Genomic DNA, 10,105 nt, shown 5'->3' with positions numbered 1-10,105 from the left:
TTCTTTCTTTCTTTCTTTCTTTCTTTCTTTCTTTCTTTCTTTCTTTCCTTCTTTCTTCCTTTCTTTCTTTCTTTCATTTTCTTTCTTTTCTTTCTTTCTTTCTTTCTTTCTTTCTTTCTTTCTTTCTTTCTTTCTTTCAGAGGAAGAATTTAGTGATTCATCAGCTACATATAACACTCAGTGCTCATTACATCAAGTGCCCTCCTTAATGCCCATCACCCATTTATCCCTTCCCCCCACTGCCCCCCTCCAGCACCCCTCAGTTTGTTTCCTGGAGTTCAGCATCTCTTATGGTTTGCCTGCCTTCCAATTTTCATCTTATTTTATTTTTCTTTCCCTTCCACTATGTTGATCTGTTTTGTTTCTTAAATTCCACATATGAATGAAATCATATGGTATTTGCCTTTCTCTGACTGACTTATTTCACTGAGCATAATACCTTGTAGTTCCATCCATGTCATTGCAAATTTAACCAGAGCATTTCTCAGTGGAGCCAAGACTGGGTGCACAACTGAGGGATGTAGCTGGAGATTTAAAGAACCCTTGAAATGCCTAACAAGGTTGATATTTGGGGCTGGAGAGAACTAGAACTGAGAAGACGGTAAGTATTGTCTCCCCCCCATACATTTTCCCTTTCTCTTTTCTTAGTAGCAGGTGTCAAAAGTTGTCGGAGGGAGGGGTGCCTGTGTGGCTCAGTTAGTTAAGCATCTGCCTTCAGCTCAGGTCGTGATCTAGGGGTCCTGGGATCCATGCTTGGTTGGGAGTCTGCTTCTCCCTCTCCCTCTACCCCTCCCCCACCGCTTGTACACACACACACACACACACACACACACACACACTCTCTCTCTCTCTCTCTCTCTCTCTGTCTCAAATAAATAAATAAAATCTTTTTCAAAAAAAAGTTGTTGGAGGGAGATGAACCATTTGAGCCTTTTGGAGGGAAACTACTTTCCCTAAATCACAGGGGGTGGGGGCAGTTGGTGCGCTGGCAATTTAGAGTTTCTTTTGGGAGGAATGGATGTTGGAGAGGTAGCCATTAGGATGTTTTACCAGATGGCATTTGGAAGGGGATAGAGTGTCAAGGGAGAATTTTACTGTTAATACATGAAAGATTTTAATTTGTTTATATGTTGAGAAGTAAGAACCAGAAGAGAGGGCAAGATTGAAGGTAAAGGAGGGAAAAAAAATGATATGGACCGTGGTCTCTGAGGAGCTAAGAAGAAAATCTAATCCAGGGTACAGGTTGGAATAGATACCTTTTTCCTCTTAAGCTAAAGAATATCTAGTGATGCTAAATAATATAAACCTCCCTTTCATATGTTGTCTAATTTTGGGGAAACATATTTTCACCTGTTTACCCAAGTTCAACAAGTTAGCCATCTGCTCTATTCTTACATTACCTACCTGCTTTCTTTAATTTTGTCTAAATTTTCCTCTTTTCAAGAGGCCCATGATCATCTCTGTTTTTAGAATTCCCAAATTTCACAAGAGTTGTTTAAGAACTTTTGTAGGTCAATCAATATTTGCAAGTGTAGATATTTTTGGTATAAACACTAAAAATGCTTTGGAGAGAAATGCTAAATGGTTTTATTTGCTTAATCTCAAAGCATCGTATTTTGCATAGTATTTCCATACATTTTCATTTTTAATGTGCATTTTCAACACTAGGTGTATAATAATACATTAAGCAAACAAGCTTGTCTAGCCAATGTAGTTATATTTGAATCTCATCTTTAAGCCCTAAAATAACTGGAGAAAACAGTATGATGTCAGAAGAGAGAATAAAAAAGTGCTTACTCTGTGCAGGACTGCCCTAAGCATGTTATGTATATTAATTCATCTTGTCCAGACAACACCTTAGAAGGTAGACCTATTATTGTCTCCTATTTTATGGATGTGGACACTGAGGCACCAGAGAAGCTAAGTAACAGCTGTATTGGGTAGAACTAGGATTCAGGGCCAGGTGGCCTGGCCAGGAAAGGGTCATGATTTAACCAGTTCTCTCTTTTGCCCCTACATGGCCTGGGGTGCACATCAACCAAGAATTATACAGACTCCTTCTCAAAACCTGCATCTTTATCTCCTCAGCCTTTCTTCTTTTCTTTTTTTTAAAGATTTTTTTATTTATTCATTTGAGAGAGAGAGAGTGTATGAGCAGGGGGGCAGGGTCGGGGGGGGAGGGTCAGAGAAAGAGGGAGAAGCAGGCTGCCTGCTGATCGGAAGCCCCACTCGGGGCTCGATCCCAGGACTCTGGGATCATGACCTGACCTGAAGGCAGATCCCAGGACTCTGGGATCATGACCTGAACTGAAGGCAGACGCTTAACTGACTGAGCCACCCAGGCGCCCCTCCTTTCTTCTTTTCAATCTTCCTTTGCCTGATCTTTAATATTTCTTTGCTCAGCAGCTTGTTATCTTTTCCTTCTCCCTGTCTCCTTCTCTCCAGCTGTCTTACCTTAAATCTCTACTTAAAATAAATATTATAATCATAGGATAATTAGCAATAATACTGGCTAATCTTCACTGATAGCTTAGTATGTGTCAGGCACATACATATATGATACATGTGCTCATGGATGATTTTATATGAACCTGATAACCCTTGGAGTGTGCTAATTTCCCCCATTTTACAGATGGGGAAGTCGATCTTAGAGATGTCAGGTAGCTTGTTCAAGGTCATGCAGAGAGCCAGGGGCAAAGCTGGGATTTGCGCTGGGCAACATGGCACCAGATCCCGTTTTTTGAGTCATTACACAAGATTGCCTCCTGTTTGATTACTGTTTCTTCAAATTTTTGCTTTTCTCCTCCAAAATACTAGAATCTTTCCCATATGCTCCCCTTTCTTTGGATTGACAAATTCTTGCTCTTAAGCTCAACGTTTATGGTGTTTGTGCAGACCACCACCCTCCTGTCTCCATTTTTAGTAATGGGTTACATTTTCATGATTATAATTTATTTTTTATGAATTACATTTATATTGTTGCAGCTCTCGTGGAATTTGGAGGGCACTCTACTACCTTGTGACTATCTGAGGATTTTCCCTTGGTTTTTTGTTTTTTTTCTACCTTTGTCCAAGATATCCATCATACCTTGACCTTCCAGAGACTTTCCACTTCCTTTCAGAACCCAGTTCAAGGAGCACTTTCTTGGGGAAGTCAGCCTTTCTCAAACACCCAGGTAGAATTAATCATGCCCTCCCTTAGGTCTTCATTGGATCCCATAAAGCCGTGAGACTTTTTCCAACCTATTAGTTGTTCTTATAAAGATTTGTTTATAAATGTAGCATTTTCTCCACAATTCACGTGGTGTGATTCCCTTTCTATGCCTTTAGGGCCCAACATTATAGAAGCTCAAAAATTGTGTTTGTTGAATTTAACTTCCAAATTCAATAGGGCTACCTAAGAGGGATACTCTAGTGTGCATCTATGGAATCTAATCTAATCTAATCTAATCTCTGTTTAGCCCAGGGAAGAAAATACCAAGAGGGGTATGATCTCAAATATCCCAAGGGCTGTCAGATTCTGTGCTCAGTTAAACACAATTAAAACTAATGGGTAAGAGTTGGAAAGAGAATGTATCTCAGTTTGAGAAATAACCTTCAAATAATAAATACCTAACCATGAAAGGGTTACCTTAAAAACAATCATGAGTTCCCCATTAAGTAACATCTCTAAGCATAGGCTGAACAAACCTATCAAACCTACAGAGGAAGGAATTCTTTCCTGCATTTAGAGGGTCACTGAATCAGATGACCTCAAAAGGATGTTTTGACCTTGACGATTCTGGTGCTGTTAAGGTATAATTTTCAAAAAGGTTGAAAACGTGACTCCCATACATGTATAGAATGAAGAAGTGTTAAAGATTTCATTCAGCTTTCTAATGAAAGAACTAGAGAAGTGGTAAAACCAGTTCAATAAGAATTAGAGGAATAGGAATTACCTTCACCGGAAAAGACATTCTGATACAACTTTGCTAAGTGTGAGATAAAACTGGTTAATATCTCTACAGGGCAATAAAATTGTAACCTTTAGGATTATCCTTTTTGCTAGATGGAAGTTATTTGCATCTCTACTGGACAAGGTTTACAAGTTAACAGTAACCACACAGAGATGGACCTCTTATCTAATAGTAAGTAGAAAAAGCAAATAAAGTGACAATCCCCTAAAAAAGTTAATAATTCTTAGATGAGCTTGTTAAACAATGCCCCAGTGTATTAAGCTTCCCGGAGTTGCTGTAACAAATTACCACAAACTGGGGAGCTCAAAACACCAGAAGTGTATCTGCTCACTGTTCAAGAGGCCAGATATCTGAGATCAGGGTGTCCCCAGTGCTGGTTCCTTCTGGAGGCTGTGAGGGAGGATCTGTCCTACGCTTCTCTCTTAGCTTCTCCTGGTTGCTGCCCATCCTTGGGGCTCCTTAGCCTGTAGACACATCACTCCAATCTCTGCCTCTGCCATCACAGGGCATTTCTTCTCTGTGTGTCTGTTTCCCTGTCTTTCTTCTCTTCTAAGGACACCAGCCATATTGGATTTAGGGCACACCCTACTCCGGTATGACCTCATCTTAACTAATTACATCTCCAAAATCCCTATTTCCAAATAGGGTCACATTCTGAGGTTCTGGGAAGGACATGAATTCACTCTGTGTGTGTGTGTGTGTGTGTGTGTGTGTGTGTGTGTGTGGTGTGTATTCAACCTAATATACCCAGTAAGAGAGTTAAGGGACACGCCACCTACTTTTTTTTTTTTTTGGCCTTATTTCCAAGTTTTAAAGACTTTTTCTTAACAACAGCAGTCACTTCCCCAGTCCCACCTCCACTGATGTCTCATACATTGTAACCGGAGTCATCCAGCTGAGGCTAGCTCTATATGTGTTGATATGATACAAAGGAAAGACACTAAGTATGTATCTAATAAAAAAGTAAGGTCTAGATCACAGAGGGATGCTTGAATATAATCATAGAAAAGGCTTTGATAATAATAATAGTGCAGGTCTCAGGTCACTCGGTTACCATTTTGGGAGAAGTCATTGTCATGAGCTGTTTGGGTATGTAATGTGTCCCTGGAATTATTAAGGCTGATTCAGGAGAGTAGGTCTTGACACACATTCAGAACAGAGGAGGAAATTTTAAGTTAAGTTTTAGGCTTCCCTGCCCTTTTTTTGTTGTTGTTTAAATGATAGCTTTTTAATAGGATATCCAGTTAACCAGGATTTAGGATTTTTTAACAGAGGAGCTAACAGCACTTATCTGGGTTAGCCTCTGTAACAAGTGTCTTTAGAGTAAATTTTGGGGGGGCTGGAGAAAGGAGTCACATCAAGGGCCCTTCAGCCATACAAATGTAATTTGAGTAGGGATCCATTCCTCTGGTCATTTAACAGGAGCCTTTTTGGCTAGACTTTGTACTGGAGAACCCTGGCTGGTGGAGACAGTTCCTGAATTAGCAGGTGGATAGATTTGGGAGTAAGGGGAGTGAGGCTCATCTGCTATCCTTTCACTCCTGAGATTCCATGTTGAGGCTTTTTCTGATGAATCAAGATGGCTCTGACCCAGCTGAAGTCAATTGATGGGAAAGGTCACCTAGGACTCAAATGAGAACCCATTTATCTATCCATTCACCTACCTACCTACCTACCTACCTATCTACCTACCTACCTATCTACCTACCTACCTATCTACTTACGTAATCTATCTATTTGGGTGAGGATGTATCCGGGCTGGTGAACTAGGCTCACCGCAGGCATTAAATATTTGTAGTCTTCCTAAATCTGTTCTAGCAGAGTGTCATGCTGGAAAAAATGGCCGAGCATGTAGTTGAACTAAAGGTGATATAACCTTAAGGTCCAGGTGTAGAACATGACTGTGTTTGAAACCAAGAAGCCGTAACTGCTAACTGGGCATCCATCAGGCATGGTGGCAGCCCCAGAGAGATGGTGCTGGGCTTGATCTGCAAAACTCAGATTTTCCTCTGCCTGGGCCTAGGGCGTGGGCAACTGAACTTTGAATTCTTGGCACTGAGATGGCAGGTATAAGGAAGCTTTCCAGAAGGAGGTAATGAAATTTCTGATAAATAGGGCAGGTAAGGGCTCAAGGAAGAAATTAGAAAACTAAAAATGATAATGACCTTGGTTCTCCCCCAGGTTGGTAATATGGCTCAACTGGTTAGAGGACATTCGGTAACATTTTGCCTGATTTTCTTCTTGATGCAAGTTACCCCCAAGTAAGTGAATCTTTCCTTTTTTCTCTCCTTGATATGAAAACTCTGGGTTTCTGCCTAGAATTGTGTTATTTTATTCTGGAAAAACATTCAAGAGAATTGGGTAGAATTATTTCATTCAAAACAGGTGATGATATTCTGTTTGTCTGCTTATGGCATTTGCCAGAGTGTGCTTTGTGTTATTCTTTATGGTATTTATTTTATAAAATGCTGTCATCTCTCCCAAGTAGTTGATATACAAAAGGACTAGGTATAATCTTGAACTGTTGCAAATGCTGTTATTGTGGTTTCGTAGCTCTTTTCAAAGTTAGCTTTATATTTTAAAAAGTTACTTATTGTAAAATATTTAAGTAAAGTGGAAAAATTAAGAGAGAAGATACTGGAAATTCTACCTCATCATGATGACTATGTTGGTGCATATAGACACATGTAAGTATGTGTATACAGCTTTATATAAACACTGGTATTTTGCAACCAACAACCAGCATCATCACACAATAGTTTGTCATGGACACCTTTCCATTTTCATAAATGTGGACCTAGAAATCATTTATAATGATTGGAGGTTATCACAGTGTCTATAGCATAATTTACTTAATTAGTTCCCTATAAAGGCCATTTAGGTTGCTTCTGATTTTCCATCATTATAAACAATGCTGAACATCTCTGTGCCTACATTTTTGACATTTTTTGTAATTGTCATCTTAAGGTGGGGGCACCTGGGTGGCTCAGTCAGTTAGGCATCCGACATTTAGTTTTGGCTCAGGTCATGATCTCATGTGTCATGAGATCGAGCCCTGTGTTGGGCTCCTTGCTCAGTGGCAAGTCGGCTTGAAGATTCTCTCCCTCTGCTCCTTCTCCCACTTGTTCTCTCTCTCAAATAAATAAATCTTTTTTAAAAAAGAAAGAGCAGAAAATCTTTAAAAAAATTATCATCTTAAGGTAAACTCCTAGAAGTGGTATTGCTAGTAATAATATGCAAACATTTTGCAAAAACATTTCTGAAAGGGTTATACCTGTTCATGTTTACTGTAACAGTCCATAAAAGCCTATTTCTCAATACCTTGCCCAAATAGGTTTTGTCAATATATTTAATCTTTGTCAGTCTGAGAGGCAGAAAAAATTTACCTTTGTTTCAAAAATATTACAAATAAAATATTTAAAAAATTTTAAATTCATGTTTTCTGTACCCCCTTGGTGTCCATTTCTACTCTATAAGATCCTCTATTTTATAGGGCACCTGGGTGGCTCAGTTGGTTAAGCGTCTGCCTTCGGCTCAGGTCATAATGTCCGGGTCCTGGGATGGAGCCCAGCGTCAGGCTTCCTGCTCAGTGGGGACTACTTCTCTCTCTCTCTCTCCCTCTGCCCCTCCTCACCGCTCGTTCTCTCTCTCAAATAAATAAATAAAATCTTAAAAAAAAAAAGATCCTCTATTTTAAATATTTCTACTTTTATTATTCATAATGACTATTTCTGCAAGTTTTTTTTTTTTAAGATTTTATTTACTTATTTGACAGAGAGAGAGAGCGAGAGAGATACAAGTAGGCAGACAGACAGGCAGGCAGAGGGAGAGGAAGAAGCAGGCTCCCTGCTGTTCAAGGAGCCCAATGCGGGGCTCGATCCCAGGACCCCGGGATCATGACCTGAGCCGAAGGCAGACGCTCAACAGACTGAGCCACCCAGGTGCCCCTATTTCTGTAACTTTTTAAAAAAGATTATTTATTTATTTATTTATTTATTTATTTATTTATTTGAGAGAGAGAGAGAGACAGAGATAACAAGAGAGAGAGAACGAGTGGGGAGGAGGGGGACAAGCAGGCTCCCCACAGAGCAGGGGGCCTGACAGGGGGCTTCATCCCAGAACCCCGGAATCATGACCTGAGCCAAAGTCAGATGCTTAACCGACTAAGCTAGCCAGGCACCGCATCTATTTCTGTAACTTAATACTGTTATATCTCTATGTATTTATTTATCAGTTTTAGGGAACATATTGACTTTCTTTGAATTATCAAGGACATGTGTTCTCATGGTCCTTTTCTGCCTGTTTTTCTGCATCCATCCCTGCTGTATCTATTTTATCTTACATTAATCTAGAGGCAAAGTCAGTATTTGTTTGGATTTTCCAAAAAACCAAAAAATCCACTTATACAAATCTTTTATAAACAATATACATTCCTCACAGAGACTGGAGATAAGTTTACACTGAAGCAAAGCAAACAATTTTAATGGGCACAGAAGACATTCCCATTTTTAAAAGCTCCATTAGCTGTCTATAGTTAATTAAAGATGGCAACCCGTTCTTGGTGATTCTCCCCACTAGAAGACGGGAGTTTATTTCCCGTCCCTTTGAATCTGGGCCATCCTGGTGACCACTTAGCCAAGAGAATGCAGTGGAAATTAACCAGGGTCAGTATGAGGACTGGCAGAGCCTCTGCTTCCTCTCTCTTAGAATGCTTGTCCTCAAAACCTGGCCACCATGATGTGAGATGCTCTGTACAGTATGCCCACCCAAGCTCCCAGCCAACCGCCAGCACCCACTGCCAGCCCTGTGAGTGAGCCTTCTTGGACATTCCAGTCTAGTTGAGTCTCCAGATGTTTGCAGCTCCAGCTGCCTGTGATAATGTGGAAACGGAAACTATATCCTAATGAACATGTGGATTTGGCTCAGCAGATTTCATTCGAGCTCCCAGATGTCTTCAGACCCAGCTCACATCATGTGGGGCAAAAAAAGCCTGCAGGTGAGTCCAGACTTAGGGTAGACTGTGCGAGAAAGATGCATCGCTGAGGCATGCCCAACCACAGGCCCTCTACTTCATCTCACCCCAACATCACCTTCTTTTGTGGGCTCCTCCCCACCTCTAGTCCTTCTGCCGACGCCACCATCACTTCTCTTCCTTTCAAGAGGCACACTACCCAAATTCCTCCTCTGGTCTCATTGAAAATATTTTTCCCCACCCTGGATAATTTAAGCCTGCTGAGCCAGGTTCTCAGTGAGCAGGAACTTACAGAGGCAGGAAATTATTTTCTTCCATGTAATGTTAGTTCTCTCCCAAAGGAGGATTGAGGAAGTGAAACTTTCTCTACAGATGGATCAGGGATAAGTGACACTGCTTCCCACACATTCATAGCTGAACAACTTCTCTTCCTTCCCTTTTTCATCCCCTCCTCTTCTCTTTCCTTCTCTTCTTCTTCCTCTTGTCCTGCCTCCTTATTCTCCTCGCCCTCATTCCTCTCACACCAAGAGGAGGTAAAACTGCATATGATGGGATGCCCAGTTGCTTTTTCAGACCAATCACTGTTCCAGTTTCAAAAAACAAATGACCTCACTGCAGAACCCAGAGTCCATCAACAAGTGTTAGATGATGATGGAAATGAATTAATCAACGCATTCATTAAGCACCTGTTCTCTGGGAGGTACTGAGCTAGCCAGTGGGGAAGAAATCAAAGATTATGTGACATTGGCTCACACATTTCTTCTCCCATTTTTATTTTCTGCACCTCATGTACATGGAAGTGACTCTCATTCTAGTCTATTAACTTAAACATGTTTACTGAGCGCTGCCAATATCTCGGGAACTACAGAGGTAAGCGCCTTTAGGAGGGTTCCTTTAGCTCCTTACACTCTCTCCCTGTACCAGTTTCCTAGGGCTGCTGTAACAAAGTACCACAAACAATAGAAATTCATTTTCTCATAGTTATGGAGACCAGAAGTCTGAAATCAATGTGTTGGCAGGATCATTTTCCTTCTGAAGGCTCTAGGGGAGGATCCTTCCCTTCCTTGCCTCTTCCACCTTCCGGTGGCTCCAGGTGTTCCTTGGCTTGTGGTGGTGTCCCTCCAGTCTCTGCTTCTGTCCTCAGATGGCCGTCTTCCCGCTGTGTCTGTATCCAAAT

This window comes from Phoca vitulina, unplaced genomic scaffold (genome assembly GCF_004348235.1).
Source record: "Phoca vitulina isolate PV1807 unplaced genomic scaffold, GSC_HSeal_1.0 scaffold5, whole genome shotgun sequence".
Classification (NCBI taxonomy): Eukaryota; Metazoa; Chordata; class Mammalia; order Carnivora; family Phocidae; genus Phoca; species Phoca vitulina.
Note: the sequence above shows the minus strand (reverse complement) of the source record.